The sequence below is a fragment of the Microtus oregoni genome, unplaced genomic scaffold (genome assembly GCF_018167655.1).
Source record: "Microtus oregoni isolate MIOR12 unplaced genomic scaffold, Mior012 000068F_ref0000429, whole genome shotgun sequence".
NCBI classification, from domain to species: domain Eukaryota; kingdom Metazoa; phylum Chordata; class Mammalia; order Rodentia; family Cricetidae; genus Microtus; species Microtus oregoni.
The window spans coordinates 5,084,884-5,112,605 of record NW_024543975.1 but is presented as its reverse complement, the minus strand read 5'-3'; the positions used below and the strand labels follow the sequence as shown (position 1 = coordinate 5,112,605).

Below are 27,722 nucleotides of genomic sequence, written 5' to 3'. Positions count from 1 at the left end.
AAATGGGAGTTTGCTAACAGTTTCAGAGGTTTAGTTTGTTATCATAATGGTGGGGAGAATGGCAATGCTTATTGTGCAGAAGCATTAGCTGAGAGCTACATCCTCATCTCCTGGTCAAGAAAGTGCAAGCCTGGGACTGGTGTGAGTCTTTGAAACTTCAAAGCCTACCCACAGTTGCACACTTCCTCCAATAAGACCAAAACTGCTAAAAGGCTACACATCCTAATCCGTCTAATCCTTGAGAAAAGTTTCATTATCTTATGAATAAGCATTTAAATACATGATCTTATGGGGCCATCTTTATTGGGACCATCACACTCTCTCAGCAGCTTATAAAGGAGCAGGGAGCTAGCCATCTGGTCAGTTTAAGACTGATTTATCTCTGTCTGTAACCAAAGTGCTAAGTGTCTTCAGGAACAAGGTCTTACCATCTAGTATGATGGGAAGTTGCAATGACCTGAATTGTTTTGAGATATAATAGGTCCTCCATGACTAAAACCCCATAGGAAGATAAGCTAAGATTCTAACTATATTTGAGGTTCTTTTAAAATTTATTTATATATATTTTCTGGGAAGAGCATTGTTCACTAATATGAGGTAGCTCTGTCCAAACTCCTCTTTAAAAATATGTTTTAGTGTTTCAATACTTTCTTCAAAATCCTTATGTCTATAAATATGTGCTATTCTCAACTTTGGTCAGAGAAACGTCTTATTTTGATGAGTTAATGGAGGGACTTGTTCAACTTACTGAGAAAAGTAGCTGGAGTGCTCAGCTATAGATAAGACATTTCTCTTCACCTCCATCCCCAATGGTCATGGAGCTTCATAGAAAAAAAAAAGAGTAAAGGTCCTGGAGGTATGATTGAGCATCCTTTGGGTATATGCCCAAGAGTTGCTTTGCTCAGTACTGAGGTAGATCGATACCCAGTTTTCTGAGAAACCTCCATACTGATTTCCAAAGTGACTGTATAACTTCGTACTCCCATCAGCAGAGAAGGAGTGTTTCCCTTGCTTCACATCCTGTCCAGCATAAGCTATCATCAGTGTTTTGGAGAGTAACCAATCTTACTGGTATGATGGTCTCTCAAAGTCATTTCGATATAAATTCCCCTAATGGATAATGATGTTGAACAACTCCTTAAGTGTCTTTCTGTTGTTTGAGATTTTTCTATTGAGACTTCTCTGTTTAGACCTGTACCTTACTTTTTTTTAAATTCTATTATTTGATATTTTATTTCTAATTTCTTAGTTCTCCATATATTTTGGAGATAAGTCCTCTGTCTGATATGAGATTGACAAAGATCTTTTCCCATTTAGTTGGATACCATTTTGTCTTATTGATTATGTCCTTTGTGTTACAGAAGCTTCTCAGTTTCAGGACATCCTATTAATTGTTATCATAGAAACTTTATCTATTATTGTACAGGATATTTTGACTATCACGGGTTTCTTTGCTTTTCCATATGAAGTTGAGTATTGTTCTTTCAAGGTCTGTGAAAAATTTTGCTGGGCATAGCATTGAATTTGTAGATTGCTTTTGGTAAGATTGCCATTTTTACTATGTTAATTCTGCCGACCCAAGAAATGGGGGATCTTTCCATTTTCTGCTGTCTTCTTCAATTTCTTTCTTGTCATACAGGTCTTTCACTTGTTTGGTTAAAGTTACTCCAAGATATTTTATGTTAGTTGTTGCTATTTTAAAGGTGATGTTTCTCTGATTTCTTTCTCAGCCTGTTTATTATCTGTGTAACGGAGGACTACTGTTTTTCTGTTGTTGTTGTTTTTGTTAATCTTGTATCCTGCTACATTACTGAAGATGTTTATAAGTTTTAGGAGTTCCTTGGTAGAATCTTTGAGGTCACTTATGTAAACTATCGTATCATCAGCAAATACCTGACTTCAAAACCTACTACAGAGCTACAGTGCTAAAAAAAAAAAAAAAAAAAAAAAAAAAAAAAAAAAAAAAAAAAAGCCTGGAATTCACATTGGAGCACTGGACTGAGATCCCAAGGTCCAAATGAAAAGCAGAAGGAGGGAGAACATGAACAAGGAAGTCAGGACCACGAGGGGTGCGTCCACCCACAGAGACCATGGAACTGATGTAATGGGAGATCAACAAGGCCAGTTGGACTGGAACTGATGGAGCATGTGATCAAACCAGACTCTCTGAATGTGGCTGATGGTGGAGGCTGACTGAGAAGACAAGGGCAATGTTGCTGGGTTTGATTCTACTGCATGGATGGGCTTTGTGGGAGCCTAGTTTGTTTGGATGTTCACCTTCCTGGACCTGGGTGGGGGAGGGGGAGGACCTTGGACTTCCCATAGGGTAGGGAACCCTGACTGCTTATTGGACTGGAGAGGGAGGGGGAGGAGGAGGTGGGAGGGATGGGAAGTGGGAGGAGAGGAGGGGGTGGAAATTTTCAATAAAAAAATAAAGTAAAAAAATAAAAGCCTGGTATTGGCATAAAAACAGATAGGAGGACCAGTGGCACCAAAGAGCTGAATCGAAGGCCTGGATATCAACCCTCAAACCTACAAACACCTAATTTTTGACAAAGAAGCAAAAAATATAAAATAAAAAAGAAAACATATTCAACAAATGGTACAGGTCTAACTTGATATCAACATGTAGAAGAGTGAAAATAGACCCATAACTATCACCATGCACAAAACTCAAGTCCAAATGGATCAAAGACCTCAACATAAAACCAACTGCACTAAACCTCATTAAAGAGAAAGTGAGAAGTACACTTGAATACATTGGCACAGGAGACCACTTCCTAAATATAACCCCAGTAGCACAGACATTGAGAGAAACAATTAATATATGGGACCTCATGATACTGAGAAGATTCTATAAAGCAAAGGACACAGTCAACAAGACAAAATGGCAGCCCACAGAATGGGAAAAGATTTTTACCAACCCCACATCTGACAGAGGACTGATCTCCAAAATATACAAAGAACTCAAGAAATTTTCCATCACAGAAAAACCAAAGAAACCAATAAAAAATGGAGTACAGACCTAAACAAAGAACTCTGAACAGAGGAATCTAAAATGGCTGAAACACACTTAAGGAAATGTTCAACATCCTTAGTCATCAGAGAAATGCAAATCAAAAACAACTCTGAGATTTTATGTTACACCTGGGAGAAGATATGAAGTAAAGGAAACACTCCTCCATTGCTGGTAGGAGTGCAAACTGTTACAGACCCTTTGGATAACAGTATGGCAATTTCTCACAAAATTAAGAAACAGCTTTCCTCAAAACCTAGCAATACCACTTTTGGGTATAGACCCAAATGGTGCTCAGTCATATCACAAGGACATGTGTTCAGCTATGTTCATAGTAGCACTACCTAAATGCCCCTATACTGAAGAATGGGTAAGGAAAATGTGGTACATTTACACAATGGAATACTACTCAGTGGTAAAAAAATGATATATTGAAATTTACAGACAATTGGTGGCTACTGAGAGAGAGAGAATCAGTTTTTCTTAAGAGCCCCCAAGGTCCACTGGGTAACCCACATATATACGGGCAATCATAACTGGGCTCAATGTATAAGTAAATAAGTTAATAGTGGAAAACATGTAGTTGAGAGGGAGACATGACTGAGCATTTAGTGGTAGTGTGTGGGATAGATCAAGGAGTGTGGAATGCATATGATAAAGATAAATAAATGAATGAAAATTTCAAAGAACAGTAATAATTTTAAAAAGAAGTAGGAGCCAACAAGATATCTCAGTGTTTAAGGGCCCTTGCCTAGTCCAATATTATGAGTTGAGTTCCTGGAACCACATAGTCAGAAGAGAAAATTTACCTTTAAAAATTGTCTTTGGATTTCCACACATGTTCTGTAACATGCACTTGAAAACACGTATATATTCTTGTTCCCACACTTATATACATAGCCTCACACACAAAGACACATACAAATAAATATTTACATAGAGGATAATGGGTTTGTCTCTTTGTTATAATATGAGAATTCATGATAAATCATTTGAGATGTTTTTCTTGTCTTGTTATTTATTTTTCTCATTTATGTACCTATAATTCTATTTAATCTCTACTTTTACAGTAGATAGCATAAAAGAAAGACTTGAAACAATTATTTATGTATATCCTACACTTATGTATTCATATTATCTATAATTTATAAAATATATAAAACTGTTGCTATTACATGTATTATTTTTAAATCAGGATTCTGAAATGAACATTAATTTCAATGCAATTCAATATCTATACATTCAGAGTAGTGGAAAAATTATAAATAATATTTTAATGTTTTGTTATGTCCATATACCAGGATAAAATGTTTCTTATTTCTAAATTGATTTTTAGACTCTATTGCAACTACTTACCATGCAGTCCAATGCTTCTCTATTTATATACATATCCATCTTCACTTGTGTGTCCACACTTATTTTTTCCTGTGAATGTTATCTGGGCCCTTGCACATGTTTAGGTATGTGGTCCACCATAGTCCTGTTTTTTGGTATCTTTAAGATACATCTTTCAGCAGGAAATATTAGGTCATAGGCACACACACACACATATTGTCTCCAGTTGGGTTATGACAATTGTTCTCTCAACCTTAGTTTATGGAAGTGTTCTTTCTCCACACTCTCACCATTGTTGGGTATTTGAATTCGGTGCTTGCTTTAAAAACAAAAGAGGAGACGCCCCACAAAACTGGGAAAGTCCCTCAGTAGTGCCTTATGAGATATGGCAAAAAATTTGTTAACTAGCGTCCGATTCTTAGTGTGGGCATGTTTGTCCTATTACCAAGAACTCTATAAATCAGTTCTAATAACCCTACCAGTACAGTCATATTTCAGAAACAACCCAGACCAGGAAAAGAAACTATACATTTTTATCAAAAAATAAAAATTCACATGGATGTGATAATGTGAATTTCTGGCTTTGATCATATTATTGTTTTACTTGCACCTACCTATTCCATTTTAAACACTGGGGAATCTGATATATAGATATGCTCACAAAAGTAAGTAGAATTCTATTTATGTCTAAATAAAAGTGTCAATCATAAAGTTAACAGGCACTGCAATTTACCCTTGTGCATGTCGGCATTATGTATGGGAACTAGGAGCCTGACATGGCTATTTGGAACATAACAAATTTCAATCTTTTGCTCTGTCCACTTAATAGCATTTCAGAACACAGTAATCCTCAGTCCTTCTATTAGGAAGAAGAATAAACGTCAGTGTTGAGAGGCCCTAGTCCTACCAGACAGAAATCCAAATGCATAACAAACTGCAGGTTTATGTTGTGGATAGCAGACAACGAAGAGCTATGGCCCTTGGTCAACTAAGTGGCTATATTTTATTAATATCCTTTGGATTTTAATAAGATTTTCAAAAGATTTTTGAAAATTTATGTAAATATTCACACATTCCTACAGAAAAAATAAGTAATTTTGTAATTAATTCACTAAATATATAAAGGCAAAATAAAAGTTAGATGTTCCCCTCATTATGTGATTTTATTCTGTTGTGATTTATTGGTGTTTAGAAATTGATTACCTTTGAACTACCAGTAAAACTGGTAGATAGATTTACCAGGAATAAGTTAAGTAATGTTTTATGTTTCTAGGCATTAAGTTATATTTTATTTTATAGTGTGCTGAAGGAACGATAGTGTAATGGCTGCCAAATAGGAACTGGGGAGAAGGCACTTTGTTAACCGCTAGTATACCTAAGCTCATTTCCTACCATCCAGGAATGAAAACAAAATGGATCTCTAGACTCCAGTCTCACTCAATCATTAAATCAACATTCTAAAAATGAAAATGACATGTGATTGAGGAAGGCAAACTATGTGGACCTCTAGCTTCCATATGCATGCACATACATGTGCGTGCACGCACATTGACTCATATAACCACATATAAAAACATGCAAACAAAAGACTCTCAAACTACAAGGGTTAAAGTGAAAACACATTCATTTTGAATTATTGATGAGCATATACATCAATAATTAGCCATTAATACAATTAAATGGTGGGTATGGCTACTAAATTTTAACAATTAGAACACATCTGCTTCACATCCTTTGGAGAAACACTTGGATCTTAAGATCACAGTCCTACATGCAGAATAATGTTTGTATCTTTCAGAGGAGAATACCTTTACTTCTCTTCACATGCTTGCTTATGATTGATTGTTAGGCTCCCCAGGGAAATCTTAGTTCTGTACTTTCTTACTATTTCTCATATTTCTTTCAACAATATGACTTTCCCTACTGGGGCTGAGAAATTTTTTACTGGATGTGCTGTATTTTTCCATGATTCAACTGTGTCCAGTTATCTAGACATTGTGGGTAGAACCTTGGATCAAAAATATATAACTGAAAGAAAAATGACACATGTGTCCCATTTCCCCACATTATGCCTGGAACAATAGCGGATGCTGCAAAAATGTTCTCATCTTGGTCCTTAAATCCTGACACAGGAACAGTTCTGCATCAAGTATGTAGACACCAAATTGTCTTTGGTCCACTTTACATGTTTTTCCTTAGCATCATCTTCTCAAAACCCATATTTATCTTTCTGATTATATGCTTTCTTTAGTCCAAGCAAGATTTTTCCTATTGTTAACATGCCGTGCTTGTTTGAATGAATCTGGTTCACGCAGACTCATATATTTGAATGTTTGGTTACCAATTGATGGATTGTTTAGTAAGGATTAGGAGATGTTGCCTTGTTGAAGATGTGTAATTGAGGGGAGATTGTTTCAACAGTCCATGCCAGGCCAATTCTTGCTTTCTCTCTGCCTGAAACTTGCAGATTATATGTAAGCTCTAAGGTACTTCTCCAGCGCCAAACCTGCCTGCCTATCAGCATGCTTCCTGTCATGATGATAGTGGACTAGACTCTGGAACATTAAGCAAGACCCCAATTAATTTTTTTTCTTTTGTGTTGCTGTGTCCACAGTAACAGAATAGAAATTAAGGCAGATATTGGTACCAAGTGTTTTTTGGAGAAATAAGAAAGATGTTAGCTTCAAAGCAACAGTCCCCAAAATAGTGACAATGCCCTAAACCTAAACTTTGTTTGAATTGACAGAAACCAAAAGGTAGTTCTATGTTTAAAAAAAAAAAAAAGTGGATCTTAAAGTAGGTTTCAGTTTGCCAGAAAAGCTCATAAGCTAAGGTATGTTTCTGATTACCAGAAACCACTGTTATTCTGCCCCCAAAAGACAAAACCTTGGGAAAGGGCACCCAGTTCTAGCTCAGTCTGAAGAGCCTTTATTTGTTCAATGACCTCACCCTGATGATACAGAATCTACTTTCTTTTCTGCCATTTATTTTGCCTTCTCTTTGCCCCCTTGAGAAATGACCTTGGACATTTAAATCTTAGAAAACCTTTCTTTCTGTCTATGGAGTGGTATAATTTGCTGATTTTTCTGTGCTCTTGCTTACAGAAGACTTTGGGGCTTCAAGTTAGAAAACAGGTTGAGTGCTGTCATTGGGGATTTAGAGACATTTTAGCAGATACTTGGAAGAGAGTAATTCTAGGAATGATGTGGACTATGGAGACCCAAATGAAAAGGTTTCATATAGAAAGAATATTAACAGCTGGCCTAGAGACTATTTTTTGTGATATCTTTTGCTAAACAATGTGACTGCCTTCTTCCCCTGTCCAAAATTTCTGTATGAGGCTAAGTTCGAGAGTTCTGGACTAAGGTTTGCAGGAGAGATTCCAAGACAGCCTAGAATTGATTTTGTCGCACAGCTATTAGTGATCATTTTCATGCAGATCTACAATGAAAGAGAGCAAGCATAGCCAAAAGCCGTACAAAATATACAGTTTGAGGAGAAAAAGAGGACCAAGAAATTTAATATTGGAGCCAAGCTTTGTTCTTGAAGAGATGAGAAGTTTAAGCAAAGGTTTAAGGAGAAATGGAATAAAGGAAGTGGCACCATCAAGGCAAGACCCCATCAACGTCAGCTTCTAGTGAAAAATTAAATCTTATTCTACAAAGGAAACTATTACCAATTCAAAGTTTACGTGAATATATGCCTTGAAGTGGGCCAGGTTCTGGCCCTAGGAAGTAGCAGAACTCAGCAGAGTTAGATAATTCTGGTTTATCAAAAAGGTACAGGTGTGAAAGGATTGTGGAATCTGTCATCGAGGTTGAGTAAATCTGCTGAGGCCAGACATGTCTCAGGGGAATTTCTGTAGGGAGGACCTGAGAAAGTTTCATTTAACTGTGGAGGTACAACCTAGATTATGTGTGAGACCCTAAGAAGTAGGAGGTGCCAGAGCCATGGATTCCTGCCATGAAGTGCTGCAGACAGGATCTTGAACCAGCCTACAAGACAGCAATGTGCAGCAACCAACAAAGCTGAAAGCAATAGGAGACATGAAGATCCACTCAACATTAGACACGGAGATGTAGGATTTGGAGTTTACCCTGATGGGTTCTGTTTTAATTGGTCCAGTATTTCCTTACTGAACCCCTTTCTTCCCTTCTGGAATAGTAATGTATATTCTGTCCCATTGTACAATGGAAGTATTTAATTTGTTTTTACTTTTCTTACAATATTTAAGAGATTGCCTTGAGTCTCAGAAGAGACTATGGATTTTAGACTTTTACATAGCCTTGTGACTTTGAAGGAATATGTGAACTTTTGGTGTTGTACTGAATGCATTTGGTGATAGGTCTGCAAGTATATAAGGGACAGAAGTGGCATATGGTAGTGTGTAATGACTCCCATAAGCTCATATTTGAATGTTGGGTTCCCATTTGGTGTATTGTTTAGGGAGGGTTAGAAGATGTGGTCATGTTGGAGGAGGTACAGCTCTAGGAATGGACCTTGAGGTTTCAAAATTTCAAAGCCCCATGCCTGGCCTTATCTTATTCTCCTTGTCCACTGTGAATAGAAAAGATGTAAGCTCATGCTCCAGCAACATGCTTGGCTGCCTTCCTCTATACTTTTCATCATGTGATCGGGAACTAACCTTCTGAAACTGTAAGCAAGCCTCTAACTGATGCTTTGTTTTATAACCTGTGTTTGTCATTGTGTCTCTTCACAGCAATAGAAGAGTAAATAAGGAACATGACTACAAAATGATGCTTTTTGTTGGTGTTGTTGTTAAATGTGGCAAAGCATTTTTAAATAGAAATTATTTACACTTTGTACTTGAATTGCCTGGGGATGAGAAAGCAGGTTTCTACTTTAAATGTCAGAGTTTCTATTCTATGAAAGAGTGGAACTCTCAGACATGAGTGTCCACATCTTTATAGAATAGTGACAAACAAATAGGATAGGATGTTTATAGGTTTAATTATAAGCATATGCATCATTTTCAGATTTATATGTTTTGACTGTCAAATATAAAGTTCTGATCAGTTTAGGAGCCATTTAAAAGTATACAAACTTTTGCAAGTAATCAACTTTTTAAAGGTCCTATAAGCACACTTTTGGCAAACAACTTATCTATAATATGTTAAATACATACTTTATACACCTGTTTGCATGTAATAACTGTGCATGCTACACTGTGAAAAAAATGATATTAAAGACAGATCCCACATCCTGAAAGTAGGCTTATCTGTTTCTTATGATTAGTTATTACTCATGATATATATCTATAGTGGAGCAGTAAATTATGTATTTACCCTTCTATAATGAAATGCTAAGTGGTCTAGATTTTTGTCTTCTGATATTTTAGCTCTCCAAAGACTATAAACTAAAATTTAACTCAATCAATTGACCAAAAGTTAAAATTTTTTCTTGAATAATTTTAAGCATTAGATAAAGAAACACAAATATAAAATAAATAAGTCCTTTTCCTACTAGAGCAGTGGTTATCAACCTGTGGGTCTGTGACCCTTGGTGTTTGGACATCAGATATCATGTGTATCAGATATTTATATTACAGTTCATAACAATAACAAGACTAAAGTTATGAGGTAGCAAGGAAATAATTTTAGGGTTGGGCATCACTATAACACGAGGAACTGTATTAAAGGGCCATAGCATTAGGACGGCTAAGAACCATTTTCCAAGAACCATTGTCAGGTAAGTGTTCAGTGAGTCCTGGACCATCTTCTAGCTCTTCTTATTCGTCTATAGTCCTAAATACATGCTATTATTGTGTTTTCTTTCAAGGTTATTACTCATTTTCTCTATTTTTAATACATACTTTGTCTTGGACTCATTTTTGCTTACAAACAAAATCCAAGCTCATGAATGACTCATTAAGCTAGGTCTTCAAATTCCCATTGAAACTGGTATGGTTGCTTAACATTTTTATAAACTATTTCCTCCACAAATTGTTTGAATAATAATATAATAGCATATTACAAAATTAAAAAATATTCTTCTAATGGAATTTTGACTTTTAAAATATGGTTAAGATCACAAATGTTTGTGGCATACTATGCAACCTTCATCTGCACTGTAACAGAGAGAGCTTTCCGTAGTACTGAAACAGCATGACATTTATGAGGAAGCTAGGTAAAATCTGGGCAAAGATGTGGCTTGCTTTCTAAAGAAGAGGCATGTCAGTGTGTTGCTTTGTCTATAATTCAAGAGAGTCTCTTAATATAGTAGTGATGAAAGCTATGATGGAATCCTGAAAGAGCCCTTCCACTCTGAGCCAGGTCTCTTCCAATCTTCATTAATGACAAAGAGTAATATTTAATCCTTATTTTAAATTTTACCTTGTTGGAGTAACTCTCTTGAGAAAAGTAATTATTCCTTTTTTTTCCCCATGAGGAGGTGATACTACTGAGATTTTCCTTCCTTCCTTCCTTCCTTCCTTCCTTCCTTTCTTCCTTCTCTCTTCTCTTGGTCAACATAAATTCACCTTAGACTTGTTGATCATTGGGGTAGGATTTCGTCAGTTATTTTTTAATTCACTCTCTTTATCTTGACCTTTACAGTCGTTTGATCACAGGGAGATACATGGGGTTCTAGTACCCTACAGTAGGTTTTCAAAGCTGCTATGGTATAGGATCCTGCAATAGCCCTCCACTTTAGGAACCAGGTAAGCAAGTTTACTTGAGGTTGGTGGTAAATGTTAGAAAGTCTTTTTTTGTTACAAATTCTTACCAATTCTCTGTGTGTTCTTTCAAATTATTCAGCCTCATTTTATTCTTAAGAAGAGGGATGAGATGTGATAGGAACTTACCTTAAAGTGTGTCTAGCAGGCTCTAATCTTCCTGAGATAAGCCAAGGAAGTAAGTACATGGTCTGGATCCCTATTATGATATGTCTTCACACCTGTAGGGAGACAATAAAAAGATCATACTTTTAAATCATAATATATGCATGAGGACAAATTTATGGTTAGATATGCCTTATTACATATTCTCAGTAGAATTTTGTAATTGGAAATGACAGAATAGCCATGGTTTTTTGAGTGTGACTACAAAATATACATATGGGTAAAATAAGGCAACTCTGTGTATGGCTCCACATAATTATTTATCCTGTAACATGTATTTATTCATGCATTTTTGCTCCACTTTTCTCATTTCTGCATTTATTAATTTTTCATTCTTTTGTGAATTTCAGTGAGTTTTTTGTTGGAAATATGTCATATGGATGTTATTGACAAAACTTGTGTAAATAACAATTATACAAAAATAGGAGAGACTTTATTCTCTCTTCTCTCGACTTTTGCCCTATTTACCAATTTGCTTTAGCTGTAATAGCTGAACAGACCTAAAATTACTAGAAAATCAGTGATGAGAATGTAGTTTGGTGGTAGAGTGCTTGGCTCACACAGGAAAGCTCAGGCTCGATTCCCAGTACTATTGCATATGCAAATATACAAGTAAGTAAAAAAAAAAAAACTATCAGAATACTGCACTACAGTTGTCATTTATCTGTCTGATATAAAAACAAGGAAAGTAACCAAACACTGAAGTAAATATGACTGAATTCAATTTTACCTCTACAATCATTAGCCAAACAACTTGGAAAGAGGATACAAATCTCATTGAATTCAAAGGCTCTCTATTTTTAGCAGGAGGAACATTGTTCAAAATTGCTGCTAAGGCATGGATTTTAGAGGAGAACCAACCAGCTATACTTTCCTAAAGCAATGTAACTTATCACGATACTATAGATAATAATCCTTTTACTGCAATTAAGCATAGATTTGACCACTCATCAAAGTCGCTTCTATCTTTTAGCAGGAGAGCACCACTAGAGAAACCCACAATTGAACGAAGTGGAAAGAAAAACAGACAAAGGGAGCCTATGGATACATTTGCAAAACAACATCAGAGCTGACAGATGTGATTGATTGCACAGCCACATGCCTTCCTGAGTCATATTTTATTGCATCCTGAAATTCTCATGTTTTGTGTTTCCACCTGGGCCACACCTGCTGATTCACATTCTAATGTCATCAATTTGGCCCCACTTGTATTTCATTGGGTTCAACAATGGTTGCTTCAGGACTTGGAGAAGTTTTTAGAATATTTTTACCTCTTTATCTTAACTTATGTTACAGAAAGAGTCCTGTTCCCCTCTGCAGCTGTTTTAGGGATTGAACTATAAAAATTTTATAAAGTTCATTGAGTGACTTAGTGTATGGAAAAAGTGAAAAAATGTTTACATTATTGTTGTCACCATCATCATCATTACAATTTATTTTATGTTGACCTAATGTAATAAAATGTCTTTTGCAAATTTCATTTTCCATCAATGACATTTAGGTAGGTATGTGTATATATATACATATATGTATGTTATGTTTTATATATACATATATAATAGACATGTACAAACATAACCCAACAAAAGAAAATTAATTTTCAGTTTCTAACAATCACAAAGCACTCAAGTAATCAATCTTTTTCTTTCTTTTTATTATTTCTTAAAAAATATGCCAATACAAATTCTCACTCCTCCCAGTCCCCTCCCTCTCCCTCCACAGACTCTTTCACCTCACCACTCCAACCCTAAGGGAGCGCCATGCACCCTGCCCTGTGGAAAGTCCAAGGCCCTCCGTACTAAATCTAGGTTGAGGATCCAAAGATTATAGGATCCCATGAAACCAGTATATACAGTAGAGACGCATCCCATTGTCACTATCAGTGACCCCTCAGTCTGCCGCAGATGTCAAGGAGGAGCTTGGTTGTACCCATGCTCATTCACTCCCAGTCCAGTTGGAGTTGGTGAGCTCTCATTAGCTCACACAAACTGTCTCAGTGGATGACCCCCTCATGGTCTTGAATTCCTTGCTCGTATTCTCGCTCCTTCCACTCTTCAACTGGATCTTGGTAGCTCAGTCCAGTGCTCCAGTGTGGGTCATTGCCTCTGTTCCCATCTATTGTTGGATGAAGGTTCTATGGTGATATTTAAGATAATTATCTGTCTGACTACAGGGTAAGATCAGTTCAGACACCTTCTCCTCTATTGCTTAGGGTCTTTGCTGGGGTCATCCCTGTGGGTTCTTGGGCATTTTTCTAGAGCCAGGTTTCTTGCTTACTCCATAATGGCTCTTTCAATTAAGGTATCTTTTTCCTTGCTCTCATATCTGTCCTTCCTTCATCTCGAATATCCCATTCCCTCAAGTTCTCCTTAACCCCACTTTTCCCTTCCTTCTACCTCCTGCTCCCCTGCTACCAAGTTTTTGTCTGGTTCTAATTTCTAGATGGGTCTATATATGTTTTTCTTTGGGTTCACCTTATTACTTAGTTTCTCTAGGATCATGAACTATAGGCTCGTTGCCCTTTGTTTATGACTAGTATCCACTTATGGGTGAGTACATACCATATTCATTTTTTTTTTTGGTCTGAGTTACCTCACTCAGGATAATGTTTTATAATTCCATCCATTTTCATGCAAAATTCAAGATGTCATTACTTTTTCCTGCTGAGTAATACTCTAATGTGTATATGTGCCACACTTTCTTTATCCATTCTTCAGTTGAGGGGCATCTAGGTTGTTTCCAGGTTCTGGCTATTACAAATAATGCAGTTATAAACATAGCTGAACAAATCCTTTTGTAGTATGATTGGGCATCTTTTTGGTATATTCCCAAGAGCGGAATTGCTGGATCTTGAGGTAGGTTGATTCCCAGTTTTCTGAGATACCTCCACACTGATTTCCAAAGTGGTTGCACAAGTTTGTATTCCCACCAGCAATGGATGAGTGTTCCCCTTGCTCCACAACCTCTCCAGTATAAGCTATCACCATGCTCTTGGATAGGAAGGATCAACATAATAAAAATGACAATCATACCAAAGGCAATTCGTAGATTCAGTGCAATCCCCATCAAAATCCCAACAAAATCTTCACAGACCTTGAAAGAATGATAGTCAATTTCATATGGAAAAACAAAAAACCCAGGATAGCCAAAGCAATCCTGTACAGCAAAGAAACTGCCAGAGGCATTACCATCCCTGACATCAAGCTCTATTACAGAGCTACAGTAATGAAAACAGCTTGGTATTGGCATAAAAAATAGAGACGTTGACCAATAGAATCAAATTGAAGACCTGGATATTAATTCACATACCTATGAACACCTGATTTTTGACAAAGAAGCAAAAGAGATACAATGGAGAAAAGAAAGCATCTTCAACAAATGGTGCTGGCATAACTTGATGTCAACCTGTAGAAGAATGAAAATGGATCCATATCTGTCGCCATGCGCAAAACTCAAGTCCAAATGGATTAAAGACTTCAATATAAATCTGATTAAGAAATCAATCTTAACATTTTTATTTTTTTCTCTCCAGGAAATAAGGAAAAATCTCGTCTCTCCATACCACTGAAATGTAGTATTCAGTGCTCTCAGAGAATAGGTTAAGAAAGTGATGTCATCCGCAGAACTGTCCGAATTTACTGTTCTCATTTGCAGAGACTCTGACATCTTTTTTGTCTTCGAGCATTTCATGCATGAATACTAGGTTGACATCATTGTCACTCCTTCCTTTTTCCAAACAGCTCTTCTTATTCTCCTCCCATTTCCTATCAAATTTATGACTTCTTCTTTACTTATTGTTACGTTCATACACATACATATATGCACACTCACCCACATGAGTCCATTTGCTCTTGTTCATCTATTACATGTGTTTAAGACTGATGACTTTCAACAGGATAAATTATTAGGGGCTCCTATCTCCTCTCTCAGCAGGCAATAATTGCCTTATGATCTTCACAAAGGGCAGAGTCTTATAAGATTTTTCCCTGTTCACAATGGCATGTCCACTTGTGTTATTATTGTGAAGGTTTTGTGTTAGGAACCATATTGTTATATTCCTTTTAAATGAAGCCAATGATTATTTAAGACAAAACAAAACACAAAAGGCAACAAGAGGAAAAGAGAAAAAAGGTGAAGTTTTCACTTGATTGAAAGAACTTGATGTGAAAGTATGTCCATTTCGATTCTGCTTCTAGGTAGCTCAGTTATGCAATATTCATACAAAACAGTTTTAAATCAATGTGACATATTTTGAGTTTACATTAACATTTAGACTAATTAGAAGCTTAACTTGATTTAGGAACTTTGGATGCTTGGGTTCTGTCCTTGCCAATTTGGAACGTGTTCTGTTGACTCACTTTCTAGTCTAGTCATAGCCTCCAGTACTCACCTATTTCTGTTCCCAGAGGATTTTCAAGCTAGTGAGAGTACCATAGTAACATTACGGGTGAAAGAATTAGTTCTTTACAACAAAGGATGTGAAATGTGCCTAACCATTGTGCCCACCTTGCCTGAAAAACATTTTTCCACAGATAATTGCCAGGAATGGAAATTTGTTAGGGCCATAGAACATAACTTCTTAATTAAAGTTATTCATTGGCTATTTCTGGAGACACTACTCAGCTCTGCAGACTTCTTTAAATCTTCACACACCTTTCTTTCAGGAACTCATTCCCTATTGTATATTCTCTCACACACAATCAGAATAATATGAAAGAGTTTGTGACTAAAGATGTCACAGTGGGTGCTACTTTAAACACAAATTAAGCATTAGTCAAATAAGAGAAAGCAGATCTTATAACTGAGTAGAAACTGTCTGAGAGAATAATATACCATCTTTTCAATGAACCTGTAATTTAAAATGATGAGTATAAGTTAAATAATGTATGTACTGACAATATTGATATATTTTACTGTGTATAAATATAATGTATTTCAATAGTACAAGTGACATGTAAAATTGTTCAAAAAGAGTACTAGATACTATGATAGTATGATCAAAAAGAGAGACGAAACCCTTATGAGAAATCTAACTTTTTCATCTCTAATGCCATATTTTTTCTAATTTTACATACCAATCCCAGTTCGCATTCATCCCCTCTTCCAGATCCCCCCACCTTCTTCCCATCTCATTCCTCAAAGAGCATAAGGCCTCCTACAGGAAGTCAACAAAATCTGCAGATCACTCTGAGGCAGAACCAAGGTTCTTCCCGCTGAATCTAAGCTGAGCAAGATATTTCTCCATGTGGAATGGGCTCCAAAAAAAAAAAAAAAAAAAAAAAAAAAACAATTCATGCTTTAGGGATAAATTCTATTCCCATTGTCAGTGGCCCCACAAACTGCCAAAGCCACACAACTGCCACCCACACTCAGAGGGCAGAGATTGGTCTTATGGAGGTTCCCCCACTGCTAGTTTGGAGTCAGTGAGCTTCTACTAGCTTGGATCAGCTATTTCCGTGCATTTACCCACCATAGTCTTGACCCCTTTGCTCATATTATTGCTCCTTTCTCTATTTAACTAGTCTTTGGGAGCTCGGCCAAGTGCTTTGCTGTGGACTTCTTCATCTTCTCCCATCAGTTGCTGGATGAAGATTTTTTGGTGACATTTAAGATATTCATCAACCTGACTACAGGGCAAGGCCAGTTAATGCACCCTCTCCTCTATTGCTTAGGGTCTTAGCGAGGGTCAACCTTTTGAATTCCTAGGAATTTCCCAAGAGTCAGGTTTCTTGCTAACCCCATAATGACTTCCTCAATCAAGATATCTCTTTCCTTGCTGTCCTTCTCTGTCCTTCCCACATCTAGACCATCCCATCCTGTTCCTGTTCACTCATGTTCTCCTCTCCACTTCCTCCCCTCTCCTGTCACCATTCCTTTTTTCCAAATGAATCTGGAGGAAATACTAAGCATGCAAAAGCTTTCAAAGAAAGTAGTTAAAATATTTAGAAACAAATGGGGTAATGTGCTACTAAACAGGTTGTGTCTGGACATCTTTGCTTAACCCTGAAGAGAATGAATCTTGGCATCCTCCTATTATGATACATTGGCAAGAACCTGTAGCTCAGTTCCCTTGTCTGTAAAATGAAGATTGTCATCCTACTTAACATACTTGTTGTGAAGACTAAAGTAATTAATGAATGCACAGCAATTAACCTGTTACTTGGCACATAGAAATTCTCACAATCACTATAGCTGTGGTTGCCATTTTTAAAGTACTTCTGTTATAGCCAATGGGTATTTTGGTTTTGGGAGGCTGCTTTGAGCGTTAATTTTATAATTAGGCCTACGGAATTAAACTAGTCAGACATGTAAAGAATTTTAAGATGTACACACTATTTTCTAGACAGAGGGAACATAAGTAAGGAATTCCAGAATTGACTTTGGCATTACAAAATATACACTTTGAAGCATCTTCAATGTAAAAATTGTAGTATAAGAATTCCAGTTGCTAAGCTTATCCTCAGTAAAGAAGGGACAGGTGTCCCATTGGGGGTTAAATCAACACTTATTAGGCCATTAGAAAAGTCACATTTGAAAATATTTACTAAAATGTCTTCTTTTATTTATTTGAGAATTCCTAGTCACTTGGCTAATAATCATCATTAAGATCATACATGAAATATTTTTATTAGCTATGTATCAATACTTGGCATTACTAGTGATAGGAATGAGCCTTCATTGGGGACATTAACAGTGTTCAGCATAAGTAAACAGATCTGGGTAATATTGGGGAACTGCTCACACAGTGGTACAACTTAAGGGCTTAGGAGGTCAAAAGTGAGTACTGGTTTGTTAGATGTGATTCATGAAGTATTATATAATGATTCTATAGTCATCTATGGGAGAAAAACCATAATTACAAGAAACAATTCTAAGTATACATTCTGGATCAAATTTCATGGAATTTTGTTGAATTTTCAGAGTATACTATAGAAATATTTTGTACTTGTATACATTTACAAGCATAACTGTCTAAGAATAACTTAGTATTTAGCAAAATTTGTTCAGTGGCACAGTTTTATGATAAACTGGTGAGACTTGTTGTTTCCATCTCAAACTTCTTGGCTTACCTGCCAATATGTGGTATAAGGACAAACAAATTTCATTCATCTACAATAATTAAATATACAAGTGGTGTTAGGAAAGCATTGCATTTGTAGTGTAAGGGAAATACTACTTGAACATGGAGATGCGGGCAGCAGCCAAAAAATGAGGGAGCTTGACACTCTACGTAACATTGTTGAGTTTTATTATCTTTATAATATAAAATTTCAAAAATACAAATGTTAAATGTTGCTGATAATTTCTTCATTTCTTCAAGAGTATAATAATCAGTGCATAGACAATGTATTGCAAGAGTTAAGGCTGCATACATGATGGAAAGCTGAAATATTGCAGAAGTTTAAGCAAGAATGGCAAAGGCTCCTCACACAGTAATAGGAAAAACAGTGAGAAATACAGGATGTTTAGAGATATTTTCAGGAAGAAATACCAAAAAAATTGCTCAAGAATGGAAAGCCAGGGCTTCAATAAGAAAAGATCTAGACCTGAGTGAGCTGTCCAAAAAGCAGAGGGCTGAGTGTGGAGAATTGAGGGACCTGTGTCTCCAAGCTGAGGGTCATAGGTAGAGGAAGTAATGTTTACCTTCCTTAGACTTATCTGCAGAGACATTCAGAAAGTTTCTGTGTTAACAGCACTTCCAACAGAAACCACTCATGACCTTGCTACAACTATTGCTCTTGGGATCATGTCAAGTGACTGGATTACATACAGAGGTCTTTTTCCATGAATAAATGAGAAGATCCAAATGGGAATCTCAGTGTCTTAAATTTACTTCCAATTTATTGTACTTTGTAGTTCTATCCTAGAAAACCAAAGTCCAGGAAATGGGCTTTTATAATTTCGAATCGTAGAAATTATAATAAATATTAAAAGATAAAGACTGCCATAGTCCTTGGCGTAGAATTCAAAGGGTTTTGTTCAATTAGTCTTCCAAGCAGCCATTCCCTCAGTAAGATATGTTGGGAATCAGCTGTGCACTGGGACAGGTTGTAGTGGTGAATCTCCTATAACCTTTATCTGTGCATTCCTTAATTATTTAATCTATTCAATAGCAATTGAAAATAGTCCTACATTATTCATAAAATCTGGAACTGATTCACTAAAAATGAAGAAAATAAGTCAACCACTTTCATGTTTGATCTATTAAGAACTTACTTCTTCTGTGAAACATTTTTAAAAGCCTTTTTATCCTATATTTTCAAATTCTAATTGTGGTTGAACTTGAGATTCTTTATTTTAGAGAAAAAGGGAACAGAACTAATCATTATGCAAAATTATGTCACAATCTTTTCACATACTAATAAGTATGGAAAACTCCCTAGTATGATAAACACTCCACAAACTTAACTCTTTCCAAACAAATTTAAAAAATAATTTAGTTAGTAGAGGAAAGCTGAAATAGAGACTTTTGCAGACAAACACTAGGTTTTACCTTATCATGGACTATGTAGTTTTGAATGGACACATTCTGTACCTGGATTTTTTTTTTTTTTAATCTACGGTGGAGTCAGGTCTATATAGTCACTCTCAACAATTCTTACATGTCAGAAAAATCAGGAGACTGGTATACCAACAGTCTTCTCAGCACATCTCAAAATAACACAACATTCAATATTTACATCTAAACTAAAAATTAAGAAAGCAGAAGACAGCATTCTTTGTTGCCTGTTTATTGAGCTAAGGTTCTAAACCCATACATTGCAAATTACCATCTTTTACATTTGTCTTCAGTTGTTGGAGATCACTGGGTTTGTTAACAAACTGCATATATATGGCAACTGATGGTTTCATAAATTATATTGTATTTCTCTAAGGAAACAGTAGGCAATACTTTGAATAGCTTTTATGGACTAATTATTTCAAAAGTGAAGCACAGAATAGTTTTTCATTATTTATGACCATATTGGAAAATTAGTTACCTCTGGGTTACTTGTGAGGTATAATTCTATACTTTTGTTGTTAATAGTTGGTTTGTTTTGCAACAGAATAATAACCAAAAGTAAAGGAGAAATTATGTCAGTCTAAATAGTGAATATTTTATAGGTTATTTACACAGAAGAGCAAAGATTTCCATTTGGACAATTAGTTGATATGGAAGAAGCAACTGGATAACACTTTTCAGTAGAAAGCCCACAAACCTTGTACACTAAATAGAGTTTTCCCATTTAATATTTTCCCTTTTGTATGTCATTGTGGGTATGGATGCATGTACATCTGTGGTTTGTACACATACAGAGACCAGAAATCTCTTTCATTGACACTTCATTTTAATTTTTGAGACAGTCTCTCAGTCAGCCTGGAGTTCACTGATTTGACAAGAGTGGCTCTCAAGCAAGTCCCATTGATCAGGCCATCTCTGCTTTCCAATCAGTGGGATTATAATGTGCAAGCTTCCTCACTGGGGTATTTTCTTTTCAGTACTTCTTGAGATTGAACTCAGATTCTCTTGCTTAATCTTAAGCATTTCATGTTTTAGTTTTAATCTTCATGATATTGCTGTCATATCTTAAAAAGAGAAAAAACACTCCCACAAAAGCAAGCTACTTGTCCAGGATATGTTGGAGTGAGACATATTCATGAGCCCAAAAGTGTGCTCAGTGGGAGAATGTGAGTGAGTGACAAAATGATACTCTTTGTACCCGGGGCTGACTCTGTGCTCTCTACACTCTAATTATGTATTCTGTAATGGCATGGGGAAGAGAAAAATAACAGTTAGCTTTGTAAAGAGTGGGCACAACATTAAGATTTATTTAAACCTTGTTTTACTTGGACAAGCTAGTCATGCAGTGATGTCATGGGAGAACAGAGACCAACACGTTGTGACTAAAAGCAAAAAGACATGCAACTGAAATACCAGTGCATATGGCTAAGGCAACCGGGTTGGAAAGAGCAAAACTTGGCAGGACTGTGCACTGCAGCCATGTCTCACCCACCACACTGCAAAGATCCGAGGTGTCGGATTTAGAGAGAACAGATTTGTGGCCCTGGACAAGAATCAAGGGTAATTAAAATTCTTTTATGTGCTTTAAGGCCCAGAATAAGCACCAAAGAAAGCAATGACAGGAAATGCAATTATAGGACCTCACAAAAACATTTCTAGTGCTCAAAACTATCCAAGGATAGAACAGACTGCACTTAAACATAGAGTGTTTATTATCACTGAGAGATTTAAATACAGGCTTCACAGACACTTGATAGATACTTTCTAACTTAGTACAGTGTCTCACGAGCCAATAAATTATGGCTTCTTGAATAGACTTAATGGAAAAGAAACGTGTGTGTGTGTGTGTGTGTGTGTGTGTGTGTGTGTGTGTGTATAGAGAGAGATACAGCGCGGTATAGATATATATGAACTGTAACTGGTTATACAGTAGAGTTAGAAATCAAATGAGGTCTCATTTTACCTGTCATCTCAATTAAGGGGTAACCCTAGAATTGTGAAAACGATTTCAAAAAGTGTTTGTGAGGTTATTTTGGGAGGAGATTAGTATTGATGTGGGTTCATTAGATAGAAAAAGCATGAACTTACTGATGAGTATAGGCATCATCCCGTGGGCATGATATGAACAAATCTTATATGTTCAAACTAAGAGCAAATGAAGGGATCTTGCTTTCTCAGTGAGTTTTTAACTGAGGTATGATGTTTATCTCATTGATCAGGTACCCCCAGAAAACATTTTAGGGGAGAAAATAATTATTTTGCTTAGTTTAAGAGATTTCACTTTATCATATGGTCAGAAGGACTTGGGGCATAGTGACACAAAACAGGATGATGCTGTCAGAGAAAAGACCACAGAAAAATATACATATAAGAAAATGCTCTTAGAAATCACATTCTCTCTAACCTGGCTTCACATAGCATAGTTCCTTTAAGTCTGAATAATATATTCAGATACCAAATCTATCAACAGGTCAAAGAGTTTATTATATCAATGCCCTTATGATATAATTGCCTTTGCAAATGACTTTGCACATATACCAAGAGGTGTAATTTATTAATATAATATCATCCCCATTTTAAAATAACTTTTAGTTCAATAGAAAGTGAGAATGACATTTACCACACATGATTATTTATGACACTTATGATTTAACATTAATCATCTATGGATTACTGGATGATAAAATAAGTGGTCTGATGACCCATATTAACTTCAAAGGGGAACCAAATGTATCAGGAGTGATGAATCTTAAAAAAAATAGAGTTTAGTGTGAGATTGTGTCTCTTAGGAATGTCACAGGCTATACCAATTAAGTGTCACCAACACAACTGTCTACAAATGAGCTGAATAAGGCCAATAACAGTAAACATGCCAAAGTGGATGAGAAAACCCAAGAGGCCTCAATTCCATACAAAGAACTATAGACAGTTAAAAACTGCTGAGAGCAGGAGAAATAGTCTTCCTAAGAAAAAACATACTGGTTATCTAACACTAAATGATCAGAACTGAAAACATATACATACAAGTAATAGTATAATAAAAGACTGAGAAAGTTTTACTTATGAATTTAGTAATGTGTGTATGTAAAAGCATAAACAATGAAAAATGCCATAAATTTGAATGAGAGCAAGGGGGGGGGCTTTGGAGAGAGGAAATGGAAAAGGAAAATGATGTAATTATAACTCAAAAATTTAGAGAAACAAGTATAAAAGAAAGTAGATGCCTAGAAACAAAGATTGCCAAAATTATCCTTCATTTAAAAAAGTAAAAACAGCAGGGCGGTAGTGGCATATGTCTTTAATCCCAGCACTAGGGAGGCAGAGGCAGGTTGATCTCTATGAGTTTGAGGCCAGCCTGGGCTACAAGAGCTAGTTCCAGGACAGGCTCTAAAACTACAGAGGAACCATGTCTCAAAAATCAAAAAAAAAGGCAAAAACAAAAACAAAAGAAAAAATAAAAATAAATAAAATTAAAAAAGTAAAAATAAAAAAGCTGATTATAGACGTTGTCATAATAAAGCCCTATATGAAGGGTTACTCATTTAGTTTTACCTTATAAATACAGTTACTTTAATGAGTGACCATTATATTTCCAAACATGATATTTAATTACATATGCATTTCTAAACATGAGAATATATAATTAGAAAATAAACTAAGAAAAACATTTTTAGCTTATGAAATTGTTTGGGCCCTTGGCGATTAGGGTGAAAGGGTTTAGCATCCTATTTATGTTAAAGCCTCCTGGTTTTAATGTGGGCAGGAGCACTGAAGACCCTGTTCCCCCTTATACTTAGAGGCACCAATCATACTTCTAAAGATCTTTAGTTCTCACTATTACGTAGTTTCTCAAAGTTAAGGCCGCGGCTATAGCAACATTTGTTTGTTGCCAAGGATACAGCTAGAGAAATTTTGTGAAAATTTGATAATGGTTTCAAAGTACACTGAGAAAGAAAGCACACTCTGTGTACTATTAATGTTGAGGACAGGCGTTTGCAATTCAGGAAAACAAGGCAGGGAATTGTATAACTTTCTAAGAACTATTTATATGCCATGGTAACACACTATCAAGGATGAATGGCTATTAAGCTATCATTGGGGGTGTCCTCATAATTATTTTGTACTGTATAGGAAGTAATCATAAGTGTATTAATGAGTAATGAATCAAACAGAATCCTTAAGTATCAGATAAATGCATGGCATCATTAGCAAATGGGAGAACAGTGAGTTATGAAAACTGGAAGGCTCTACCCCAGTGTTTCCTCCTAAGAGTTCCTCACATCTGTCTTCCCTTATACTTAGTCATTTCTTTGTCAATACTCTGTATTCACAAAACAACATAATCTTAATGGTTGATTTCTGAATGTGTTGTATTCTTTGTTTCTATTTTCTCTACTTTGAAATAATTGGATTTCTTTTTAGATATAAAATGTTCCAAAATATCGATATTATAGATATATATTTTGTAGCCCAAGTAGTTTTAGTTTCCAAATCCCTATCAAGCTTTTCAGAAACAGACAGGCAGATAGGCAGGATGGATGACTAGTGGTTCAGTTTAATGACAAAATGCCCATTTGTTCAGCATTAGAGAAATTCTAGGTCAACTTCACAGCAAAACCAGGCAAAACAAAGCAAAAGAAATAAAACAAGAACCCTTAGTGGATGGCAGTAATTGGGTCATTGGGAACTAATGATCTTCAGCTATTAAGTTAGCTAGAATCTGAGTGATTCATGAAACTTCAGATAATATATATCTGTTTTCTTTATTTTTATTTTGAGTGGGAATATGAAGTATTAGTTATAATTTAAATCTAACGATGCAAATCTGCATTTTTCTATTACAAAAATATATGTTTCATTTTATTTAAAAAAAAAAGACAAATCAAGGGCAGTGATGATGAACACCTTTAATCCCAGCACTTGAGAAGCAGAGGCAGGCAGATATCTGTTTGAGCAAGTTCCAGGATAGCTGGGCTACAGAGAGAAACCCTATCTCGAAAAATCAAAAACAAAAATGCAAATTAAACATTCAGGGTCTTTCTAAGCTGAGAAGTTTTGCAAACTGTCCTGTCATAGTTACATTTGCTTGCTGTGTTGTGTGGGGGAAATTATTAACAAAGAAGCAGGCACTGGTCAGTATGTAACTTGGGCTCTGTGAGTCCGACTGTAGGTGTCATTCTCACACATTTTTAATATACTGAGAAGAAGGCGGGTTTCGTGGGTGACATTTGAGGTGCATAACGCAAATAGATGTCTGAGATAGAATTTAGTCTTAGCATTTCTTCCTCAGTCTATAAGCCCTACAGATAAGTCCTATTTTATTAGGATGTAGAAGCAGAGGTGCAAATGCTTATTAAAGTGAACTGCGAGCATCATTCTGAATGTGCTAGCTCAAACAACAGAACATAAAAATCAAAAACTTTAATATGACATTAAATGGACCTTAATTATATTTACTGAACTGTAGGATGAAAATACACACAAAAGCGATACATTATATAATTGTAGTCAACATGATTGTAGGATAGGCAACAATTGAGTGTTCGCTGAAGAGATTTATTTCCATTGTCTTTGTATGATACTGTTTAGATCAGACACCTGTAGGAAGGATGCATTTTACCATGAGGCAGTTGTATAGTTAGTGGGGGCTGACTCACCTTCTAACTGTCTAAATGGCACTGTTACTTTGCAAGATATGTCTATCATGGCACTATGTGATGCCATAAAGGACATGAGACATGTGATTGAAATCTTTTCTGTTTCTCTCCAACCTTAAGAACTTTAGAATGTTGTTCATTTTAATGCTTCCCTGATCTCATCTATATATAGTCAATATTAAAGGCACTAATTACATATAGCCATTCTATAAGTATTTCGTTTTGAGTATAGACCATTGCTTGACTCATTTAATTATGACTCAAATGATTATGGGGCTTTTATATTTATTTTCAGACACATGTACATACACACAAAGATACACACAGATACATACATTCATGCACCATGGTAAACACAACATATCGAAATATATAATGCATTTAAATATTTGCTATCTATCTATCTATCTATCTATCTATCTATCTATCTATCTGTATATATATCTACATACATATAACATATTTGTATATATATATACATACACATATAGATATAACACATATGCACACACACATATGCTAGAATTTTATATGCCAGATATTGTTTTAGGTGAGGAGATACAATAGCATTTCCTCAAAAAAAAATTTGCCACTATGGAATTTATCGTGATGACAATTAGGGTGGTAACTAATCTGACTATAAGGGAAGACCAGTTCAGGCACCCTCTCCACTATTGTTAGGAATCTTAGCAGGGGTCATCTTTGTGGATTCCTTGGAATTTCACTAGTGTCAGTTTTCTCCAAAACCCCAAAATGGCTCCCTCTATCAAATTATCTCTTCCATTTTTCTCCCTCTTCATCCCTCCCTCCAGTCCTCATGTTCCCATCTTGCATCCCTTCCTTTCTATCCCCCCTCTCAGTTTACCCAAGAGATCTTAACTCTTTCTCCTTCCTGGAGTTCTCCATGCAAGTCCCTTTTAGGATCCTCCTATTACCTAGCTTCTCTGGGGTTCTAAATTATATCCTGGTTTTCTTTGTTTTTGTGTCTAATGTCCATTTATAAGTGACTACATTCTGGTTTTGTGTTCCTGGATCTTAGTTACCTCACTCAGAATGATTTTTGCTAGTTCCATCCATTTGCCTACAAATTTAATGGTGTCACTGTTTTTCAAAGCTGAGTAATACTCCATTGTGTAAATGGACCACATTTTCTTTATCCATTATTCAGTTGAGGGGCACCTAGGATGTTTTCAGGTTCTGATTATTACAAATAATGCTGCTATGAACATACACGAGCAAATGGCCTTGTGGTATGATTGAGCATCTTTTGAGTATCTGATGGAAGCAAATGTTGTCACCTGCAGGCAAGCACTGGCCTGAGCTCCTGGCCTTCAGTTGAAGAGAGTGAGAAGATATCATATGAGCAAGGCAAGGGTCTGTGTGGGGGGATGACAAGATCTTGATGGAGAATTCCACAGAGACAACTGACCTGAGGTGGTGGGAGCTCTAGACTATTAGTTGGGAAACCTGCATGGGTCCAAACTAGGCCTGCTGAATGTGGGTGACAGTTATGTGGCTTGATTTGTTTGGCAGGCCCCTGGCAGTGGAACTAGGGCTTATCCCAGGTTCATGAATTGCCTTTTTGGATTTATTTACTACGGTGGGATACCTTGCTCAACTTTGATGCAAGAGGAGGGGCTTGATACTGCCTCAACTTGGCATGCCAGACTTTGTTGACTCCCAAAGGGAGGCCTGACAGACTTTGAGTAGTGGATGGGGGGATGCCATAGAAGAAGAAGGAAGGGGAACTGAAGTTGGTATTTAAAATGAAAAAGCAACTTAAAAAACAAAACACACATACACACATATAAAAAGGAAGAAGAAATTTATCTTTACTCTGTACTAGAATGACTTGAGAGAATCTAGGTAGGTCTGGACCAAATACCTCTTTTTCTCTTTCTGTCTCCTGCTCCTTTCTTTTGCCACTTCCCTTTCTTTTTTCTTTTCTCTCCTTCTACTCCCCTGTTTCTTCCTATCCCTACTGTTTCTTCAACTGCCCAAAATTACACTCAGATCCTAGTATATACCTGGTAATCATTGTTGCAATGAAGTCCATCCCAGGATGTTCTTCTCAACATATAACTGAAGTAAGGTTTTCTGTAATAACTGCATTTTGACCAAAAGGCTATGGAAGAAAATGTGTGTGATGGTTTGGAAGAAAATGGCTCTCAAAGGGAGTAGCACTATTAGTAGATCGCAGTCAATTTCTCAGCTACTCAGCTACTCTACCTTCATGCTACCATGCTCCCCACCATGATGATAATGGACTGAAGATCTGAAACTGAAAGCAAGTCACCCTAATTAAATGTTTTTCCTATAAGAATTTCTCTGGTCATTGTGTCTCTTCAGAGT

General features: G+C 36.2%; 1 protein-coding gene across 3 annotated transcripts in view; it reads right to left on the bottom strand.

Annotated features, from left to right (window-relative positions):
* Positions 1-27,722, bottom strand: part of Lrrc4c (leucine rich repeat containing 4C) — a 1,344,378-nt gene that overhangs the window by 200,147 nt on the left and 1,116,509 nt on the right. For all 3 annotated transcript variants that reach the window (XM_041641254.1, XM_041641256.1, XM_041641255.1), the window contains one exon: positions 11,175-11,266. The gene's annotated coding sequence lies outside the window, so the exon portion shown is untranslated. The remainder of the gene's footprint in view (positions 1-11,174; positions 11,267-27,722) is intronic.